General features: G+C 52.6%; 8 non-coding genes across 8 annotated transcripts; 3 read left to right on the top strand and 5 right to left on the bottom strand.

The window, feature by feature from the left end:
- Positions 1-259: 259 nt before the first annotated feature.
- Positions 260-331, top strand: TRNAQ-CUG. Its single transcript has one exon. It is a non-coding gene; the product is annotated as a tRNA-Gln (tRNA).
- A 1,894-nt stretch (positions 332-2,225) lies between these two features.
- On the top strand, positions 2,226-2,298 carry TRNAK-CUU. The gene has a single exon. It is a non-coding gene; the product is annotated as a tRNA-Lys (tRNA).
- Positions 2,299-11,213: 8,915 nt separating this feature from the next.
- TRNAI-UAU lies at positions 11,214-11,307 on the top strand. Its single transcript has 2 exons — positions 11,214-11,251; positions 11,272-11,307. It is a non-coding gene; the product is annotated as a tRNA-Ile (tRNA).
- Positions 11,308-17,011: 5,704 nt separating this feature from the next.
- Positions 17,012-17,083, bottom strand: TRNAD-GUC. Its single transcript has one exon. It is a non-coding gene; the product is annotated as a tRNA-Asp (tRNA).
- A 1,162-nt stretch (positions 17,084-18,245) lies between these two features.
- Positions 18,246-18,317, bottom strand: TRNAD-GUC. The gene has a single exon. It is a non-coding gene; the product is annotated as a tRNA-Asp (tRNA).
- Positions 18,318-19,479: 1,162 nt separating this feature from the next.
- Positions 19,480-19,551, bottom strand: TRNAD-GUC. Its single transcript has one exon. It is a non-coding gene; the product is annotated as a tRNA-Asp (tRNA).
- Positions 19,552-20,711: 1,160 nt separating this feature from the next.
- Positions 20,712-20,783, bottom strand: TRNAD-GUC. The gene has a single exon. It is a non-coding gene; the product is annotated as a tRNA-Asp (tRNA).
- A 627-nt stretch (positions 20,784-21,410) lies between these two features.
- Positions 21,411-21,482, bottom strand: TRNAH-GUG. The gene has a single exon. It is a non-coding gene; the product is annotated as a tRNA-His (tRNA).
- Positions 21,483-21,930: the final 448 nt, after the last annotated feature.

Here is a 21,930-nt window from a genome sequence, read left to right as displayed (position 1 = left end):
GTTGGCTGATATGAGCGGGAGCACCGAGTGAAGGGAGGAGCGGCCTCCCCTGACATTTTTGCAGCCTGCAGGGAATGGAGACAAAGCAGGGGGATGCGGGGATTCAGGGCAGGACCCGCGGATCCAGCCGTGCAGGCCCACAGTCGCTGGAGGAGGAGAGAGAGTCCTGCGAGAGGAAGCCGCTGGTGGGAAGCAATAAGTGCAGAGTGGAAGCCAGCCAGCTGAGAGTCACAGGGGTCTAGAAAGCAAAACAGCAGCAGGTCCCATGGTGTAATGGACAACACTCAGGACTCTGAATCCTGGAATCTGAGTTCAAATCTCAGTGGGGCCTCTGCCAGGTAGGGTGGTTTGCTGTAAAGCCTTGGAGCCCAATGTGCTCGGTTACTCTCTCCCTGGCTGAACTAGAGTGGATGTTTTGTTTCTCCTCCTCCTGGGTCACTGGTGCCCACTGGGAGATGGGTCTCTGGTCCAGCTGGGCCACCATAGGGCGGGGTCCTAGAACTTAACTATCTGGCTAGAGATTCCTGCGGGTTGACCTGACGGTTGGGTTTCTTTCTGCTTCACCTGATGCCCACAACTTTGGTCCCTGTCGCTGCAGCTCTTCCTCTTGCCCACATGGCATTTAAAGGAAGCAGGGCCAGGGCCAGGCTTCCCAGGCTGGAGCCCAGCACCTCTCCTCCTCTGGGCACCTGGAGCAGAGGCGGCTGGTGCTGATGGCTCCAAGGGAAGGCTTAAAAGCCACAGAGCAACTGAGGTCAGGGCCAGAGGAGGGCAGGACCATGCCTATGTGTGGCCTTCAGATGGGCACAAAAACACTCAGCCAGCCTGCTCCCTGCCATGCCAAACCCCCACTGAAGGCCACCCGCAGAGGAGCATGCGGGGCGGCTGCTGATGCTCTGTGGCCAACATCAGAAGACGGTAGGAAAGCAGGGCCAGCCCCCCCGGTGGGGCCTCTTACTGTTCCCACGCTCTGTGCTCACTTTGGCAGTGGGGCAGGAGATTTTACCCCAAGAGGCTTTTCCCCAGCTGGCGAGAAGCAGAGAAAGACCCAGGCTCCAAAGGTGCTATTTAGCAAGTACCCTCCAGCACAGGGACAGGAAGAGGGAAACTGCTCCACACGCTAGCCCGGGCAGCCGCCCATTTTCTTTGGCAAGTCAGGAATGGCAAAGGCGAGACTGGAAGCACCTGGGGCTCATGCCCCAGCCTTTGTGACACCCACCCCCCCAACTCCTTCCCGGGGCTCTAGCTGAAGCCAGAGCATTGGCCTGAGTGACCAAGAAGAGGTTCCAGCCCTGAAGGGAGCAGGACTTGCAGCACAAAGTGAGCACAACCATGAGGGGACTCAAATCCTGAATCATCCGATCCACAGGGAGATGCCTTATCCTTTAGGCCACATGATGAGGGGGTCTAAGCTCTTCTTTGGAAAAGCTGGACACTGTGTTTCTCGGGTCATCTGCTGAGGGGGCCGAGACGCTCTGGGCACAAGAAGTCGAGTTCCCAGCGAGATGTGAGACTTAATTGTATGGGGCCAGGTGCAGGGCTTTGGCAGGGAGGCTCAGGCATGGGGGATTGGGGTGCAGCGGACAGGCTGGCTGTCTAGGTGCTTAGATTTAGTCTCACTGAGGAGGAGGAGGGGGAACCCTGCTGACAGGCAGTGGCTGTGCAGAAAAAGAGGAGGGGTTCCTGGGACTTTTTTTGCCTCTCGTTTGCCTGCCTGCTCGCTCTTGTGCTGAACGGTGAAGGAAAAGGATAAATGGACACAAATCAGATATTAGGAATGGCAATATACAAAAACCTGTAGGAGAACACTTCAACCTCCCTGGCCACACAATAGCAGATCTTAAGGTGGCCATCCTGCAGCAAAAAAACTTCAGGACCAGACTTCAAAGAGAAACTGCTGAGCTCCAGTTCATCTGCAAATTTGACACCATCAGCTCAGGATTAAACAAAGACTGTGAATGGCTTGCCAATTACAGAACCAGTTTCTCCTCCCTTGGTTTTCACACCTCAACTGCTAGAACAGGGCCTCATCCTCCCTGATTGAACTAACCTCGTTATCTCTAGCTTGCTTCTTGCTTGCATATATAAACCTGCCCTGGAAATTTCCACCACTTGCATCCGAAGAAGTGGGTATTCACCCACAGCTCATGCTGCAAAACGTCTGTTAGTCTATAAGGTGCCACAGGATTCTTTATTGCTTTAACGGTGAAGATGTTTCTCAACAAGCCCAGGTAGCTCAGTTGGTTGAGCATCAGGCTCTTAATCTGAGGGTCCAGGGTTCAAGCCCCTGTCTGGGTGCTCAGCTTTTAAGTTGCCTTGTGTGCCAGGACCCATATGCTGTTCACAGCCACACAGGGATTCCCAGAAGCTGTAGCCATTTCCTGGAAAGGTTCCTTTCCTTAGCAATCAGGAGAGAGGCCACATCGGCAGATGCAGAAAGCGCAGTCTCTGGCTGCCAGGAAGTGCTGTGGGGCCAGGTGCTGAGAAAGCCCAGAGGGGGAGCAGCAGAGATGAGGGGAAGGAAGAGAGAGAAGCAGTGAGGACAGAGCATAAGTGTAAGGAGAGTCTAATCTGGCTTATACACGACCCCAGTGGAATTGGCCAGCGGAAGGATCTGAGTCCCCACCCCCTTACCCAGAGGCTGCCTGACCTCAAGGACTCTCTTTCTACTCTCATGTATGGCAGAGACCTTGTATCCCTAACAAGGCTGGGCCCAGGATTCCTAGGGGGCTTGACCTCCAATCTTGCCATGATCACTTGAACGGGGGCTACAGTGTCCTCACTTTGGGGTACTCGCTCCGCTCTGGGCACTTCCCTGACCCACTCCTCATTGCATGTGCTTCAAGCAAACACCATTTACTACCCAGCAATCAATGTAAAACATAAGGAAAGATGGGAAAGGAAAACACGTCACCCTGTTCTGTGGTGCAGGGAGATCACAACCAGCGTCTCTGGAGGGTCAGGGCAGGTCACAGTCTCTCCCTCACATGTCCCAGGCCTCCTCCCCAGGCCCTGGCTGTGCTGCAGGGACACCACGGGCTGGACACTTGCTCTGGCAGTGGCCACATGCTCTAGGTGACAGGCCCTTGTTCCCAGTGTCAGCCCCCATGTAGGGGATATGATCCCCCCACCCCCAAAAGTCTGGCCTGCAAGATCTCTTGACTGGTGGCATCTCCTTGCACTGGGCCTTCTGCCCAGGGTCCCCCTCGCTCTCCCACGCTGCTCACTGCACCCACCTCCAGCCCCAGTGCTGCTGCGGCTCTGCCTCCAGCTCCCTGGGCTGCTCCTCTGGCTCCGCTTGCTGCAGCTTGTTGCCGGCTCAAAGAGCCCAAGGCGGAGCAACAGTAGGGTCCGTTTCCCGGTGTGCGTCGCACTAATTATCACACCAGGGTGGAGAAGCAAAACCAGGTTTATTTAAGCCCAAATAGGTGCCAGGGAGAAAAGCATTCTCAAATCCTGCACCCCGATACAAGCAGTTTTCCTCTCTTTATACAGAACTTCAGCTACGCATTCCCATTACCCCCACACTCCTCCTCTCCCCCCACCTTTCATTCCCATGCAGCAAATACACTTTGCAATAGCAATCACATAAAGCAGTTAAGTCATACTTGGCAAAAAACCACCTTAGCTCGTTAGCAACTTTTCTGTGATCAGTTATCTGTACTTTCCCACTGTGGGGGCTACGTTCTCATGCATATAACTTTAATTACAGCACCTGCTTTCCGCCTATCTTATTTAATATTGGCTACATCTAGTATCAAGCAACCTTACCACTGCAGTAATTAGCACATAACACAAAAGGTTACAAAAGTTTAGTAAGGCTAACAAAAGCACTTTACATAAAGGTACTTTGGGTCACATAGGCCCAAAGTCACAACTTTGGTTTACTCAGGCCTAGTGGCACCAACAATCCCCCCCTTTGAGAATACTCAACAAACTTTTGGCGAGTTTTCTCAAACTTTAAAAACAAAAAACAATGAAGCTTTACAGATATATGTACAACTGCTCTTTTGAGCTTAGTTACCCCCAACCCAGGAATGAATGCATGGACAAAAGAGTGGAATGTTCATTTAACAACTAAGGGATTGGGGCACTGACTATAAATCAGGTAGGTATACCAAGTGGTTTAATTTCCCAGATGTCTCGGTGAATAATTCAGTCCCATATGCATCCTCCCCATGGATCCAGCAGGATTCGGTATGTGGAAGCCACACCCACCCTAACCGGTCCATATGCTTGGAAGGAGCACTGTGAATGTCCACACTTCCATTCAGAAAGTGTCCAAGTATGTCTCCATGACCACAGATCAGATGGTACTCCTGATGTGTCTGTAAGGGCAGTGGGTCAAATCTGGTGCTCAAGATCACTCTGAATGGCCATCAGCTGGTCATTCAGGAAATCCTGAATTTCTAAACATACTAGATCCCACTGCAATACCTTCCCAGCCTCAGTGATATTCAATACCATCTCTGTCAGTAACTTCTGGGTTATAGAACTAAGGGTGGAAATGACATGTAACTCACCAACTTCAGCCTATACTTGGGTTAGCTGAACTTCAGAAATAAGGCTAGTGGCCCTTTCTGGTCGGCCCAATTTCTTATCATGTTTTTGGCCTTTAAGAATATTCCAAATGGCTGTTACACTGTTAGCCCCAGCCCACAGGGATCTGCCCAATTTCCTCTTTTTCCAGAGGAAATAACCCAGGCTCTTTGTTGTGCTAATCTAATGGCAGCCCCTTGTGAGCAATCTGGGTATGTAAAAGTGATCTGAAAACTGAATAAAGGCAATGTCATTTAAAATCCAATTAGGGAGGGCAATACATACTGAAGGATTTATCCAAAACACAGGGCGCAGCCTGTAGAATAAACCCCAAAATCCAATTAATACCACATTCCCAAACATGGGTCCCACAAGTTTCTTCCTGCCAGTGTGTAATTCTTTGTTTCTTCACCAGGGTCAGTTCTCAATGTCCTTTCTGGTCAGGAATTCCTGGACTTTGGCAATGTCAGTGGAGTGAGTGTTTCTTCTTCTTTCCCAAAACAATTGTGGTTTAGCATCCTACAGGGGAGAGGTTTCCAGCACATATCACCCTGTAATAGCTGTGCTTTTTCTAGAAAAGTCTAAAGGCACAGTTGGTCTGTCAGTGGACAAGGGAGCTTTTTCCCTGCTGTCCAGAAGCACAGTAGAACTAGAAGAAAGAATAGGCTAATCATCAATAGGAAAATTCTTCTGATGTGGAGGGGTCTTTTTGCAGTGAGAATCCTGGGTCCAAGCAGTCAGTCTTTGGCACTTCACAGCAGTGTTGGTAGACAGCAGGACTTGGAAAGGGCCTTTCCAGCGTGGAGCCAAGGCAGTCTTTTGTTGATGGATCTTTATGTAGACCCAGGCTCCTGGTTCCTAGGAGTGGTAGGGCTGCTAGGATCTTTGGGTTGTTTCTTCTTTACCTGTGAGAAAAAAACCTAACACATTGCATTAGTGTCTTTGCAGATTTTACATCTGCTTGGGTATATTCAAGTCCCCCCCTTTTCTTGGTTGTTTGCTCACAGCTAAAACTTGGCTGTGTCCTTGAACGGAGTCAGTGTCTTATTTTGAAACTGAGTATGTTAACTATTTACTTTCTCAGTTAACTCATTTTTTCCTTTTGGCTTCTTTTTAACCTACAAAGGAAACTTTTACTTATACACCTTTTGTTAACAATAAACACATACACAGTACATTAGTCTTATTTAATGTATGCCACATATACCCTTTCACTAAAATAACCTTATTACAGAGCTTTAGAACAACAGGCCAGGACAAGCACACCCACTTTGATGAGTTCACTCAATACAACCTCTAGTCCAATAGCTTTCCACCATCCCTAGCCCTCTGGCTAGAAGTCTGAGGTAGCCAGAAGGATCCCATGTACAATATGGGGAGTGGATTAACTTTCCATGTCCTTGCTTTCAAAAACTGTTAGTATGCAAATTTTAATAACCACTTTAAATTAAAAGATTTGGCTAATAAAGTTTCTTTCTCTTACTTAAGAAAATGTATTAGACTTTAGTATATCACATTTTTCTGATATATTCAAACACTTTGTATTTTAAATAAAACAAAACAAGTATCTGCATTTCAATTTAACACTGCCACTTGATTTTAAATTAGACCATCCCATAAAAAATATTAATCACAACAATTCTGGCCACTTGAGACAAACACCACAAGACAGAACATACATAGAACACAAAACATAATTGTTACTCTGTCAGTAAATGCATGATATGTTGAATGCTGTTCAGCTGGCATTAGTTTTCTCTTTGATTATCTGAAAGACAGAAACAAAAGTCTACCCCTTCTGGGCAGGCAATCATTACTTAAAATATACAAATACTCTTGTTAATTTAGGAGAATTACCCCATATTGTCTTGTATGTGTTTTATAGGCAGCCCCTGTTTTAGTGGCTCCTATCTTATTAGTTAGATAATTTGCATTAATACAGATGCTTGCTGGCTCACTTTTTACTTGTAACTCCTGCTTGTAAACACTGAAAGAAAACATCATCACTCACAGTGCTCTTAGAGCCTAATACAATTTTAATTACATAGCAGTGGATACATTCTTCAGCTAATTTAACAAAATTGTTCATAGCCAAATGATTGCAATCTAATAATTTCTTTGCCTGAATTTATTTACAAACATTTCAAAGACACCAAGAACTTTTACTTTAGTACATTTACAAAATTCAACTGCTGTTCCCTCCAGCAACTATAGAGTTAACTTTTCACTGTGCCTTAAATCACTTGCTTGTCCTTTCAACAACCACTTACCAACTCAGATCACCATTCCAAATATTCTTCTGAGTATTTGAACCCACATGCGTATACTTACTTACTCTGTTTTTGTCTTTGTTTTTTTCACTACACCTAAACGTTTCCAACCTTTTCTCCACCCTATCTGTCTGTTGCCTGGCCGCCTGGGCCCGATCCTTTTTTTTTTTTTTTTTTCTGTACTTAACATAGTCTGTACTGATTTTTGACCTTGTACACAGAGCAGCTTTCTCCTTATCTCTGGGGTTAGCCGAGTTTCAAATTAACCCGTTCCTAGACAAATTGCTCACACTGTGTCAGAGGCTTTTCTTTGTGATTAAAAGCTCCTCTGAGATATATGATCTTATTTAGATTGAAGATACCTTCTAATGGGCATTGTTTAGATAGATTTTCACACGTGTAAAGATTCCAATTCTCTAAATACCTGCAGGTTTCAGGACCATAATGTACGTACATGTAACATACTGGGGTACCCTTAGGGGGTGAGGTAAAAATGTTTAGACTGTCCCTCCCCCATTTTCCACTTACACACACACAGAGGGTGCTCTGTCCCTGCTAGCAGCACATAAACTATGGATCTTTCCTACAGGGCACTTACACAGGAGAGACACTCACACTGGTATACACACACACACACACACACACACACCAAGACCATTATTTCCTATTACCACGATGCATTTTATCTTGCTGCACAGTCAATAAATTCAAATGGCATGAGCCCAGCAGAGACAGACATTCCCACGGACAGTTCTCCTCCCAGTGCAGCTCTGGGGCATATGATGAGGGATTTTTACAAGAGCTCTACATACAAACAGCTTCAGAAGCTACCTGTTCGCTGACAAAACAGGAGTAATTGAAGGATCGTGTTGTAATTAAGTGATCCTTCCGGTGGCCACCTTTCCTGGCTCTCTAGCTGATACTGAGGCCAGTCTACTGTACAGAACCTTTTCAGTTTACTCTTAGCCAATGGATCTGATTCAAACACTCTCCAATTCATCAGAATGCATTCTAAGGGTGTACACCATACCCTGCCTGTACTCTGTTCCTGCCCCATACCTATGGGAAGACACTGGGCGTCCCCAGGTCTTAACAGGCAAACAAAAGGTTAACAGCACTGGACTGTTCCTACCTTATTCACGAGACCGGTTCCCCACCGTCGCCCGCAGCTGCTTCTCCACTATCTGAGCGCGTTGCACCGTTGTGTCCTCCAAGGTCAGCCTGACGCGTCTCTGCCGAGGCCCCCGGTAAAGGCACCGGTGCGCGCTAGGCGTCGGCTGTGACCATCGTCCACCGGCCATTGGAGGAGTCCGGGCAAGGCACAATTTTGCCTCGAGCCCACCCAGGGACGCCAAAACTGTTGCCGGCTCAAAGAGCCCAAGGCGGAGCAACAGTAGGGTTCGTTGCCCGGTGTGCGTCGCACTAATTATCACACCAGGGTGGAGAAGCAAAACCAGGTTTATTTAAGCCCAAATAGGTGCCAGGGAGAAAAGCATTCTCAAATCCTGCACCCCGATACAAGCAGTTTTCCTCTCTTTATACAGAACTTCAGCTACGCATTCCCATTACCCCCACACTCCTCCTCTCCCCCCACCTTTCATTCCCATGCAGCAAATACACTTTGCAATAGCAATCACATGAAGCAGTTAAGTCATACTTGGCAAAAAACCACCTTAGCTCGTTAGCAACTTTTCTGTGATCAGTTATCTGTACTTTCCCACCGTGGGGGCTACGTTCTCATGCATATAACTTTAATTACAGCACCTGCTTTCCGCCTATCTTATTTAATATTGGCTACATCTAGTATCAAGCAACCTTACCACTGCAGTAATTAGCACATAACACAAAAGGTTACAAAAGTTTAGTAAGGCTAACAAAAGCACTTTACATAAAGGTACTTTGGGTCACATAGGCCCAAAGTCACAACTTTGGTTTACTCAGGCCTAGTGGCACCAACAAGCTCTTCTCCCAGCACAGATCTGCTCCCTGGGCAGCTTCTACAGCTCGTGCTGCTGCGGCTCGGCTCCTAGCACAGATCTGCTCTGGTTCTCCCTGGCTGGTGCAGCTCTGCTCCCCGGCTCTTCTCGGGCTCCTGCTCTCTCCTTAGCTCTGCCCCACTCTGGCCCAGGCAGTTCCAGCTCCCATGGAGGATGGGACCCCTGGCCTGGTGACTCCCTCATTACACTGCTTGGCCTGTCAGTGCGGCTAACTTGGAGCTTTGTCCTCTCCCCATTGCCCCTGGGGACTGTCAGTCTCAGGGTCCTGATTTCCCAGTGGCCCTTCCCCCTTCTATTGGTGCTGGGAACTAGCCAACCAAACCCCCCACTAAGTTTTAGTAAGGGGCCAACAGTCCCTTACACGAGCCAGCCCCGTGAGAGTCACCACTGTGCAGAGAAAGCAGTACAAGCTGGTCCCATGGTGTAACGGGCAGCACTCAGGACTCTGAATCCGGCAATTTGAGTTCAAATCTCAGTGGGACCTTGTGTTGGCTTGTGGTAAAGCCCTGGAGCTCACAGTGCTCAACTTCCCTGTCTCTAGCTGTGCAAAAGCAAATCTTTCCCCTCCTGCTGGGTGACTTGCCCACTGGAGCCAGGTCTGATGGCCAAAATTGGTTGGGGCTCTAGAACTTGTGACCCTGATGCCTGTGGTTTGACCAGGTGGTTGGGATTCTTGCTGCATCACATGAGGCCCACAAGTTTGGCCATTTTGCTTGCAGCCACATGTTACCTCTTGTCCACCTGGCACTTGAAGAAAGGAGGGCCAGGGCCAGGCTTCATAGTCAGGGCTAGGCAGGAGGGAGGCAGACTCCCAGGCTGGAGCCCAGCACCTCTCCTCCTCTGGGCACCTGGAGCAGAGGCAGCTGGTGCTGACAGCTCCAAGGGAAGGCTTAAAAGCTGCAGAGCAACTGAGGGCAGGGCCAGAGGAGGGCAGGACCATGCCTATGCGTGGCCAGCCTGCTCCCTGGCATGCCGAACCCCCACTGAAGGCCACCCACAGACCAGCATTCGTTCAGCGGCCAGCATCACAAGGCGGTAGGAAAGCAGGGCCAGCCCCTGGTGGGGCCTCTGACCGTTCCCACTCAAGGGGCTCCTTTTGGCGGTGGGGCAGGAGATATTTCCCCCAAGAGGCTTTTTCCCAGCTGCTGAGAAGCACAGAAGTACCCAGTGTTTGCTCTTGTGGTGAAAGGGCTTAATACATTTAGCTGGCCTGGCTAGCTCAGCTGGCAGCACCTCTGGCTCTAACTCTGAAGGTTGAAGTTACAGTTCCCTGTCTGGGTGCTTGGGGCTCCTCTTCAACAATACAACACACAATCTGCTTAAGCCCCCACCCAGTAACCTGGGTAAACTAACCCTGGCCACTGGGTGCCTCTAAGAGGTGATACTTTCCCCACTCACAACCACTGAGTGCAGGAAAGAAACTTTAATAAAAAGGAGGATAATCACCTTGTATTAACTTGGGAAAACACCACAATCAGGATTCATAACACAACACTATGAGCAAAACACCCCCAGTGCGCTGGGTAGTGGCCTTTGGCCTCGGGCTCTTAAATCCAGACCCCAGAAGCTCTGTGGATGTGCCCCTCCCTTCACTGCACCTCACCCACAGCTGCTGCCCTGGGTCAGTGAAAACCCAGAGTTCACCTCTCACCTCCTGGGAGGAAAGCCCCTTTCTCCCTCCGCTGTCTGGCCACATTGCCGGCCCCTTGCTGTTCCCCCCTGTCACCGCTCTGCTGGCCACCCTCTCTGCTCTGGGACGTCTTGTGGTCCCACCAGGAGCGGAACAGGCTCCCTAAAAGTAGTGGCCTCAGACCCCGAACAGTAGCCCCATCCCTGCTACTCAACTCCACGCCCCTGCCCCACCCCTCTCCCCAACGCTCCCCTCCTACGCTGCCTCTTACCCCCAGACCACGCCTCCCGCTCACTGCTCTCCGCCCCCTCCCCACCCTCACTCGCCCTTACGGTCATTACAAAGTGGCAAGGCAGAGCCCTCCCATTTTTAAAAGCCCTGGGGTGTTGTTCCCCCCTGTTAGGCACCCCTGGGGCCCTGCACCTCACACAGCTCTCCCTGATTTCAGCTGTTAGTGAGGGAGCCTCACTGCTAGCGCAGACTGGGCAGTTTCTTGCATGAGAGACACTGTCCCAAAGCAGGACTAATGCTTAGAGCCGGTTATCAGTGATTTCAGATCCGTTGGTCTGCAGCAAGACTCTCCATTGAGTCTTAATCAGCTCTGTTATTACACAGGGAAGAACAAAAGGGTGAAATGGGGCCTGGAACCCTTAAGAAGAATCCACCCCACCGAGTACAACACTTGTCGCTACCGGCTCTCAGCTCCACTGAGAATGTTTTGGGGTCACTCCTTGCCTGTATCAACCTAGGGAACTGGGAGAATCATAGTGAATAGGTGCTCCAGTGGCGCAATTGGTTAGCGCACAGTACTTATAGGGCAGTGCTGAGAGGAGCTATGCTGAGGTTGTGAGTTCAAGCCTCACCTGGAGCACTGGTTTTCATTAACGAAGTGGTGTCACCCCCTCATTTGGCCTGTAGTCCAGCCCTGGGGACAGTGAGAAGGGGCAGAGTCAAAAAGGCCCCCTTCACTTATTACCTCCTCTCTAGAGCGCAGGTGAGAATCTACAATCCTTTCTCCCCTCCAGCCCCTGGGCCAGGATCCCTCAAGCAGAGCCTGGAGTCCTGCCCCTGGTGTCTGTACTATTGACAAAGACAAAACTCTCAAATCCCGCCTGGTGTGGGGAGCCAGGTTTGCTCTTCAAATTCTGTCGTTGGTACATTTCCAGGCCTGGGAATGTCCCACAACAGCATTGAATGGGAAGCTGCCTGCAGAACAGTGACACTGCACAGAGCTCCTGTGGAGGAGGGGTGGGAATAGTAACTATTTGAGGATCGTTTGGGAAATGAGCCTTTGCTGACAAGGTTTGTCTCTGTTCATATTTCACCTTCAGGGGTCATGTTGAGGGATCTTTAGTGTATTTTTGTGAGGTTAATAACTATCTCCTCAACTTTATTTACTCAACTTAAAAATTGGTGTCACTTGATTTTTGCATCTCCCTGTGAAAATACAACTGACGTGTGGCTTTCTACAGGGGCCATGATGTTATAGTTGGGGAATTCAGTCTCTGTACTTCTGGGGGGAGTGTTGCTTTTTTACAGCTGCCTCAGGGCCAGGCACACTGGGCTGTTAGCTGCACCCACTGTCCTTGCCAGGGGCCCCTGCTGAACCCTGGGCGGCTGCACTGCCGTGCTGGGGTGACTCTGCAGGGGGAGAAGCTGCTGTGGAGCAATGTAGGGCAGGTGCAGGAAGGAGACGGGGTCACTATTCACATTCTGAACTGCACAATTTTCCAAATTTGGGACTAGATTCATAGACTTAAGGTCAGAAGGGACCATTATGATCATCTAGTCTGACCGCCTGCACAATGCAGGCCACAGAATCTCACCCACCCACTCCTGTAACAAACCCCTAACCTATGTCTGAGTTATTGAAGTCCTCAAATTGTGGCTTAAAGACCTCAAGGTGCAGGGAATCCTCCAGCAAGTGACCCGAGCCCCATGCTGCAGAGGAAGGCGAATATCCGAGAACAATTCTAAGGGGAAGGTGAATGCAGAGCAATGACACTGGAGATGCCCAGACCTCCAGTGGGGGCAGCGTGGAAATTAATAATGGGAAGATCATTTGCAAAATTGGTCGTCACTGACAAGATTTGTCTCTGTTCCTATTTCACGCTGTGGTGCTAGTTAGAGGAATCAATACAGATTTTTTACTATATTGATTAAACACAATTTTATTTAACCAAGCCAAAAACTTAGTGTCACTTATTTTTTCTCTGTCCTAGCAAGAATGAATTGAATTTTGTGACTTTCTGGAAAGTGCAGCGAGATTAATTGTGGGGAATTCAGTCTCTGTGTTTGTGAGCTGATGTTTTCCTCTCACAGGTCAGTGCCTGCATTGAAATACCAAGAGGGATCTAAGGGCTGGTGTACGCTGGGCACTGAACTGGCAGAGCGACGTCTCTCAGGGTGTGACACCCCTCCAAACCCATCTAGTTAAGGTGACCTAAGCCCTGGTTAGATAGTGCTAAAGAAAAGGAAGAATTGTTCTGTCCATGTAGCTATTACAGGGATGGGAAAACTCCTCCAGTCACTGTTTACTCCAAACTGCTATAGCGGTGCCACTGCAGTGTTTTAAGTGTAGACAGAGTGAAACTAGATCTGGCTCCAGTTTGCACTGTGGATGCTCAGGTACTAAGACTACAATAATAACAACAGTGCAGCACTTGCGTAGTTGGCAGGATTCGAACCTGCGCAGGGAGACCCCAATCGATTTCTAGTCCATCACCTTAACCCCTCTGCCACAACTACTTGAGCTATACTTATTTCATTTCATGATGATTCTGTTCTCACTGAATTGTCACTTCAAATTGTTTGCCCAGACCAGCTTCCCCAGCACACTCACGGCTGCATTAGTGTAAGTGTGTCCTTGGCTGAACAGCGAGAAGTCCTGCCCATTTCCCTTCCGGTTGGAGCAGGATGGGAGAGTGTTTGTGTGAACGACGTTGCTGTAGATTGTTGTTCATTCCCCACTCTGACAATTCAGACAGTCCCTTTCCTAGTCAAATCTCCAGCACATCGTTCCAATAGCAGGGGGCAGGATTTCTCTGGGGCACTGAGGGCTGGTGCGTGAATTCAGTCTTGCATTTCACCCTTGATGTTTCATGGACTAACAGCAGCAGCAGAAAGAAAGAGCCGAGCCAATATCTCCCTGGCAGGGATGCAGGTGCCACGTCCCCTCTGTCTGACTGTTGCCATTGCAGGAGAGAAGGGTTCACTGGAATCGAATACCCTGGCTCAGACCAGAGACACAGGGAGGTTTTGCTGTTCATGGATCTGTGCAAAGGAAATTTTGTCTCTGTGTGAAACTGAGGTCGGAAATGAAACGTCCACATGGTGGCCCAATGCTCTAGGAAATGTGGGTGAAGGACTCGGGCTGAGAAATGATTTAACAGGGGTTTGTATTTATTGCCCCGATTAAAATCTATGGCTAAAAGGCAGCCACTGTTGTTAGTACTTGTACCTGTGTTGGGACACCTCAGTGGGTGTCAAGTCCATTGCCTTCACCAGGGGCAGTCGATTATTTTATCAAGATACAAATTTCTTGGTCAAGGCCTAGACTCCAGAGAAAACAATACACTGCTGGTAAGAAGAAGTACATCAAAAGATTTTGCAGCCACCATGGGCATAAATATGATGTGTCGTGTTTCACTCTTTATACCTGGCGCCACCTCCTTTCCCTTTAGCCTTGAAGTTGACCAAGGGCAAAGCTGAACATCTCCTCAGATACCAGGGAGTGTTTATGTCCATTCCTGTGAGCTACACAGGGGTTTGATGTTGCTGTTTTCAGTCCTCTGGCTCTGGCGGGATAAGGAACAATTCAGGCTGTCACTGAACTGAAGGAGGAAGATGAGTTTTTGACAGGGGGAGGGACGCCTCCTCTTAAAGGTGTTTGTCTGGCTGGCAGTCCTGGTTCCCAGGTCTTGCCCGTGGGGCTCCAGCAGTTTTGGGACCAGGTCACTCCCTTGGCCCCACCTGCTGCCCCCAGGCGCTCCCCCCCAGGGGCCCCGTCAGTGCAGCGGAGCTGAGCAGCATCTGCCTGCTCACTCCAGTGGCTGCCGGCCCCTCCCCATGGCAGGGCACGGTGGGGCTGTGCCTCCGCGCACTGCCCCTGCCTGATCACCCCTGTGGCCAATGGGACCCCCAGCCCGCCCTGCCTTGGAGCCCCAGGTAAGCGCCACACTTCTGACCCCCTTCCTGAGCCTGCACCCCCATCTCCAAACTCTCTCCCAGAGCCTGCATCCCCTCCCTCCACACCCCCCAGCTCCCAAACTCCCTCCCACAGCCTGCAGCCTCTCCCTGTGCACCCCCAAGTTCCCAAAATCCGTTCCAGAGCCTGCACCCCCTCCCCCTTCCCACACTCCCCTCCCGCCTACCCCAATCTTCCTCCCCCTTCCCGCAACCCCACCCCTACTCCTGTTCCCCCTTCCTCCTGCCCTAGCCCAGAGCCTGCAGCAGCATCCAAACTCCATCCCAGAACCTGCACCCCAGACCCCCTCCCCAACCCAAACTCCCTCCCAGACCCTGCACCCCAATCCCCAGCCCCAGCCCAGGGCCTGCACCCTAGACCTCCTCCCCCCACCCAAACTTCCTCCCAGACACCAGCCTCTTACCCCTTCTGCACCCAAACTCCCCCCCAGAGCCTTAGGCAGGTGAGGGGCAGAGTTTTGGGGGCAGGTTCTGGGCAGTATGAGTGACATTATTGGCCCACTGGGAGAACTGGAGGACTGGCCCTGGCCCTAAGGTAAATTGAGATTGAGACCCTGCTTTAAGGGATTGGAGCAATGCTGGAGAGACTGACGGGCAGGGAGCTGGGGAGCTGCGAGTGCTCCAAGGAGAGTTGTTGTTGTGCTCTGGTGACACAGAGCGGGGGTGGGGAGTTTGTAAGCTGTGGTGTTTGTATAGAGAGAAAGTTTACTAACCCCCAGGTTAAAAACTGTCCCTGCTCTGGGCTATACATGGCGCTCTCTGTTGAGAGTAGAGCTCAGTGGGTGAATGTTTCCCTGCAGAGTAATGGGTCCCTAATTCCAATCCAAGTGATCCCTTTTAAAAACTTTTTCGAATCAAAATCGATTTCCAGAGCCATCTCCAGTATGTTCAGGAGTTCGCTGAAGGGGGGCAGGGGGCTTGAAATGAATTTAAACACTCAGCATTTTCCTGTGCAAATGAATAAAGACCTAGCAGAGCTGTCCAGCAGCTGAAATCAGTTCCAGTCCTCGGCGTCTCTAAGAGGGACACTCGGTAGCTGAGCCATGTGGGACACCTCTGTGGTGATGACAGGTGAAAAAATGCTGGATTCAATGAAAGCTGAGCCCATAGGAGGGGAAGGTGAACGGCGGCACCACACAGGGTCATAACACTCAGACACGGGGCTTCACTGTCACTGCCCCTGTGTTTTCCATCATTTCTATCCTAAGGAACACACCATCCCCCACACACTGTCACACACAACCTTCTCCCCTTGAGCTCCATCCCACCCCACCACTACCCCTACCCCTACCCCTACCCCTACCCCTCTCCCCCACACACGCCATGGGACACAGCCTCTCGGTGACTCCCCAGATGGGGGCTTGTCTCTGCAACTCCCCAACAGGGGAGCAGAGAGCCGAAAGGGCCACAGGAGACCAATGGAGCTAGGCAGGGATAGAAAAGACTTCCCCTCCATTCTCTTCTCAAGAGTCCTGTTAATCTCCCCCATGGGACGTTCCAGCACCGGGTGGGCTCAAAGCACCAACCTTCCCCTGAGCAACGGAAGGGGGAACCAGCTCTATCACATGGAATGAGACTCCCCACCTCTGCTGCTGCAATTCTGCAGCTATTAATATGGATTTGTTTTAGCTAATGCAACCCCCTCAACCCCTAATCCATCCATGAATCAAGGAGACAAGACCCTCAGGTGGGCACCAGAGGTGCAATGGGTTAATGCACAGGACTTACAATAGCAGTGCTGAGTGGACCGGCTGATGGCTCTCTTTGCAAACGGACGCCATCAGACTGAGCCACGAGGCGTGCTGCAGGATAGCCCCTCCCCACCAAAAAGCAATACCAGGACCTGGATTTGAACTGAGGTTGCTGCGGCCACAGGGTTGAGTACTAACCACTATACAATCATGGCCAGGCGCTGGGAGTGCAGGCAGCAGCCCAGTGGAAAATGCTCAGCTCTGCGCTCTCGGGGCGGCCACCTACCTTGCTGGCGGCCACAGGTCTTTCTCAAGTCTCCCCATTACAGTCACAGGTCAAATGCTGAGCAAAGGAAAAAAAGAGAGGAAGCCAATCCCATGCCTGTCCCTTTTTCTGTCTTCCTTCACCCCTGGACCAAGTCCCTCCCCGTTTGTCTGGGCCATTGTCCTCATGGCCCTGGCCAGCCTATTTCCCTTTGCCGCTCTGAAACGTGCCCCCACGTGCAGGCCCCGGGGGAGGCTTTGGCTAGGGTGAGCGTGTCCTTGCGAGGTAACTGTCTCTCTGGAGGTGAAAGTCATCAGTGCGGGGTGCGAAGGGAAGTGGCCGTCGAAGGAGAATGGAAGGCATGTGGCGGGCAGGCCAGGGATTTCTTTGTCCCCCCTTCAAAAGGGGTCACCCTCCCCGTCGGGGAATTGAACCCCGGTCTCCCGCATGACAGGCGGGGATACTCACCACTATACTAACGAGGAAAGGGGCACAGTGAATGCTCCCAGCTCCCACAGGCCAGCTATGGTCAGCGTACACCTACACCGGCGCATGGGCCCCAGCAGGCAACAACACCCCTGGCCCTCTTCTGCTTCCCAAAGGCTTTGGCCGCAGCAACAGCCCTGGCCCTCCTCACCTGCCCTTGCCCAGCAGGACGCCTTTCCGGGCCTACACAGCTCCTCACACAACACCCGCCTGGGACCTTGCCCTCCCCTACCAGCTCAGCAGCACCTTTTTTCCTCTCAAAACCTCCTCTTGCCACCCTCCCCCTTCCACACTTCACACTCACCTCATCACAAACTCACCCACGGCCCCTTTGGCTTCTCAAGAGCCTCTGGAGGGACGCAGCTTCCCAGGCACGCAGATCCTTCCCTTCAACGCGCACTGGACGGACATTCGAAACACAGCCCTTTCCAGGAGGGAATGCGCTGCTTTTGGACCCTGGCGCCCAGCAAGAAGTCCTGGGACTCTTTTTCTGACCGATGGACCCCACTGACTTGCCTTTACCAAGCAGAAACTGAGGACCGGCTGATGGCTCTCTTTGCAAACGGACGCCATCAGACTGAGCCACGAGGCGTGCTGCAGGATAGCCCCTCCCCACCAAAAAGCAATGTCGTGACCCGGATTTGAAGCGAGGTTGCTGCGGCCACGGCGCAGAGTACTAACCACTATACGATCACGGCCAGGCGCTAGGAGCGCAGGCCAGCACCCCAGCGGAAAATGCTCAGCTCTGCGCTCTCGGGGCGGCCACCTACCTCGCCGGCGGCCACAGGTCTTTCTCAAGTCTCCCCATTACAGTCACAGGTCAAAAGCTGAGCAAAGGAAAAAAGGCAGGAAGCCAATCCCATGCCTGTCCCTTTTTCTGTCTTCCTCCACCCCTGGACCAAGTCCCTCCCCGTTTGTCTGGGCCATTATCCTCATGGCCCTGGCCAGCCTATTTCCCTTTGCCGCTCTGAAACGTGCCCCCACGTGCAGGCCCCGGGGGAGGCTTTGGCTAGGGCGAGCGTGTCCTTGCGCGGTAACTGTCTCTCTGGAGGTGAAAGTCATCAGTGCGGGGTGCGAAGGGAAGTGGCCGTCGAAGGAGAATGCAAGGCATGTGGCGGGCAGGCCAGGGATTTCTTTGTCCCCCCTTCAAAAGGGGTCACCCTCCCCGTCGGGGAATTGAACCCCGGTCTCCCGCGTGACAGGCGGGGATACTCACCACTATACTAACGAGGAAAGGGGCACGGTGAGTGGCCCCAGCTCCCACAGACCAGCTATTGTCAGCGTACACCTACACCGTCGCATGGGCCCCAGCAGGCAACAACACCCCTGGCCCTCTTCTGCTTCCCAAAGGCTTTGGCCGCAGCAACAGCCCTGGCCCTCCTCACCTGCCCTTGCCCAGCAGGACGCCTTTTCGGGACTACACAGCTCCTCACACAACACCCGCCTGGGACCTTGCCCTCCCCTACCAGCTCAGCAGCACCTTTTTTCCTCTCAAAACCTCCTCTTGCCACCCTCCCCCTTCCACACTTCACACTCACCTCATCACAAACTCACCCACGGCCCCTTTGGCTTCTCAAGCGCCTCTGGAGGTACGCAGCTTCCCTGGCACGCAGATCCTTCCCTTCAACGCGCACTGGATGGACATTCGAAACACAGCCCTTTCCAGGAGGGAATGCGCTGCTTTTGGACCCTGGCGCCCAGCAAGAAGTCCTGGGACTCTTTTTCTGACCGATGGACCCCACTGACTTGCCTTTACCAAGCAGAAACTGAGGACCGGCTGATGGCTCTCTTTGCAAACGGACGCCATCAGACTGAGCCACGAGGCGTGCTGCAGGATAGCCCCTCCCCACCAAAAAGCAATGTCGTGACCCGGATTTGAAGCGAGGTTGCTGCGGCCACGGCGCAGAGTACTAACCACTATACGATCACGGCCAGGCGCTAGGAGCGCAGGCCAGCACCCCAGCGGAAAATGCTCAGCTCTGCGCTCTCGGGGCGGCCACCTACCTCGCCGGCGGCCACAGGTCTTTCTCAAGTCTCCCCATTACAGTCACAGGTCAAAAGCTGAGCAAAGGAAAAAAGGCAGGAAGCCAATCCCATGCCTGTCCCTTTTTCTGTCTTCCTCCACCCCTGGACCAAGTCCCTCCCCGTTTGTCTGGGCCATTATCCTCATGGCCCTGGAAAGCCTATTTCCCTTTGCCGCTCTGAAACGTGCCCCCACGTGCAGGCCCCGGGGGAGGCTTTGGCTAGGGCGAGCGTGTCCTTGCGCGGTAACTGTCTCTCTGGAGGTGAAAGTCATCAGTGCAGGGTGCGAAGGGAAGTGGCCATCGAAGGAGAATGCAAGGCATGTGGCGGGCAGGCCAGGGATTTCTTTGTCCCCCCTTCAAAAGGGGTCACCCTCCCCGTCGGGGAATCGAACCCCGGTCTCCCGCGTGACAGGCGGGGATACTCACCACTATACTAACGAGGAAAGGGGCACGGTAAGTGGCCCCAGCTCCCACAGACCAGCTATGGTCAGCGTATACCTACACCGTCGCATGGGCCCCAGCAGGCAACAACACCCCTGGCCCTCTTCTGCTTCCCAAAGGCTTTGGCCGCAGCAACAGCCCTGGCCCTCCTCACCTGCCCTTGCCCAGCAGGACGCCTTTTCGGGCCTACACAGCTCCTCACACAACACCCGCCTGGGACCTTGCGCTCCCCTACCAGCTCAGCAGCACCTTTTTTCCTCTCAAAACCTCCTCTTGCCACCCTCCCCCTTCCACACTTCACACTCACCTCATCACAAACTCACCCACGGCCCCTTTGGCTTCTCAAGCGCCTCTGGAGGGACGCAGCTTCCCAGGCACGCAGATCCTTCCCTTCAACGCGCACTGGACGGACATTCGAAACACAGCCCTTTCCAGGAGGGAATGCGCCGCTTTTGGACCCTGGCGCCCAGCAAGAAGTCCTGGGACTCTTTTTCTGACCGATGGACCCCACTGACTTGCCTTTACCAAGCAGAAACTGAGGACCGGCTGATGGCTCTCTTTGCAAACGGACGCCATCAGACTGAGCCACGAGGCGTGCTGCAGGATAGCCCTCCCACCAAAAAGCAATGCCGTGACCCGGATTTGAACCGAGGTTGCTGCGGCCACGGCGCAGAGTACTAACCACTATACGATCACGGCCAGGCGCTGGGGGCGCAGGGCAGCAACCCAGCGGAAAATGCTCAGCTCTGCGCTCTCGGGGCGGCCACCTACCTCGCCGGCGGCCACAGGTCTTTCTCAAGTCTCCCCATTACAGTCACAGGTCAAATGCTGAGCAAAGGAAAAAAGAGAGGAAGCCAATCCCATGCCTGTCCCTTTTTCTGTCTTCCTCCACCCCTGGACCAAGTCCCTCCCCGTTTGTCTGGGCCATTATCCTCATGGCCCTGGCCAGCCTATTTCCCTTTGCCGCTCTGAAACGTGCCCCCACGTGCAGGCCCCGGGGGAGGCTTTGGCTAGGGCGAGCATGTCCTTGCGAGGTAACTGTCTCTCTGGAGGTGAAAGTCATCAGTGCGGGGTGCGAAGGGAAGTGGCCGTCGAAGGAGAATGCAAGGCATGTGGCGGGCAGGCCAGGGATTTCTTTGTCCCCCCTTCAAAAGGGGTCACCCTCCCCGTCGGGGAATTGAACCCCGGTCTCCCGCATGACAGGCGGGGATACTCACCACTATACTAACGAGGAAAGGGGCACGGTGAGTGGCCCCAGCTCCCACAGACCAGCTATGGTCAGCGTACACCTACACTGTCGCATGGGCCCCAGCAGGCAACAACACCCCTGGCCCTCTTCTGCTTCCCAAAGGCTTTGGCCGCAGCAACAGCCATGGCCCTCCTCACCTGCCCTTGCCCAGCAGGACGCCTTTTCGGGCCTACACAGCTCCTCACACAACACCCGCCTGGGACCTTGCCCTCCCCTACCAGCTCAGCAGCACCTTTTTTCCTCTCAAAACCTCCTCTTGCCACCCTCCCCCTTCCACACTTCACACTCACCTCATCACAAACTCACCCACGGCCCCTTTGGCTTCTCAAGCGCCTCTGGAGGGAAGCAGCTTCCCTGGCACGCAGATCCTTCCCTTCAACGCGCACTGGACGGGCATTCGAAACACAGCCCTTTCCAGGAGGGAATGCGCTGCTTTTGGACCCTGGCGCCCAGCAAGAAGTCCTGGGACTCTTTTTCTGACCGATGGACCCCACTGACTTGCCTTTACCAAGCAGAAACTGAGGACCGGCTGATGGCTCTCTTTGCAAACGGACGCCATCAGACTGAGCCACGAGGCGTGCTGCAGGATAGCCCCTCCCCACCAAAAAGCAATGCCGTGACCCGGATTCGAACCGAGGCTGCTGCGGCCACGGCGCAGAGTACTAACCACTATACGATCACGGCCAGGGTACGGTGAGTGGCCTCAGCTCCCACAGACCAGCTATGGTCAGCGTACACCTACACCGTCGCATGGGCCCCAGCAGGCAACAACACCCCTGGCCCTCTTCTGCTTCCCAAAGGCTTTGGCCGCAGCAACAGCCCTGGGAAAAGCCCTGGCCCTCCTCACCTGCCCTTGCCCAGCAGGACGCCTTTTCGGGCCTACACAGCTCCTCACACAACACCCGCCTGGGACCTTGCCTGCTTAGGTAAAGATTGTAACTCTATGAAGTTAAGTTTTAGTCACTAGAAAGCTTGTTTTGTTTGTTTTACTTGTAATGATATCTGTGCCTTCTGTTCTTACTGATTATCATGTAATCCTGCCTGCCCGGCCCGGGTCCAGCGGGCCGGGGCTGCGGCTCCTGCCTGCTCGGCCCCGGGTCCAGCCGCGGGCGGGGGGCGCGGCTCCTGCCTG

Source organism: Mauremys reevesii, linkage group 12 (assembly GCF_016161935.1).
Source record: "Mauremys reevesii isolate NIE-2019 linkage group 12, ASM1616193v1, whole genome shotgun sequence".
NCBI classification, from domain to species: Eukaryota; Metazoa; Chordata; order Testudines; family Geoemydidae; genus Mauremys; species Mauremys reevesii.
This window is presented reverse-complemented; position numbering and strand designations above follow the sequence as displayed.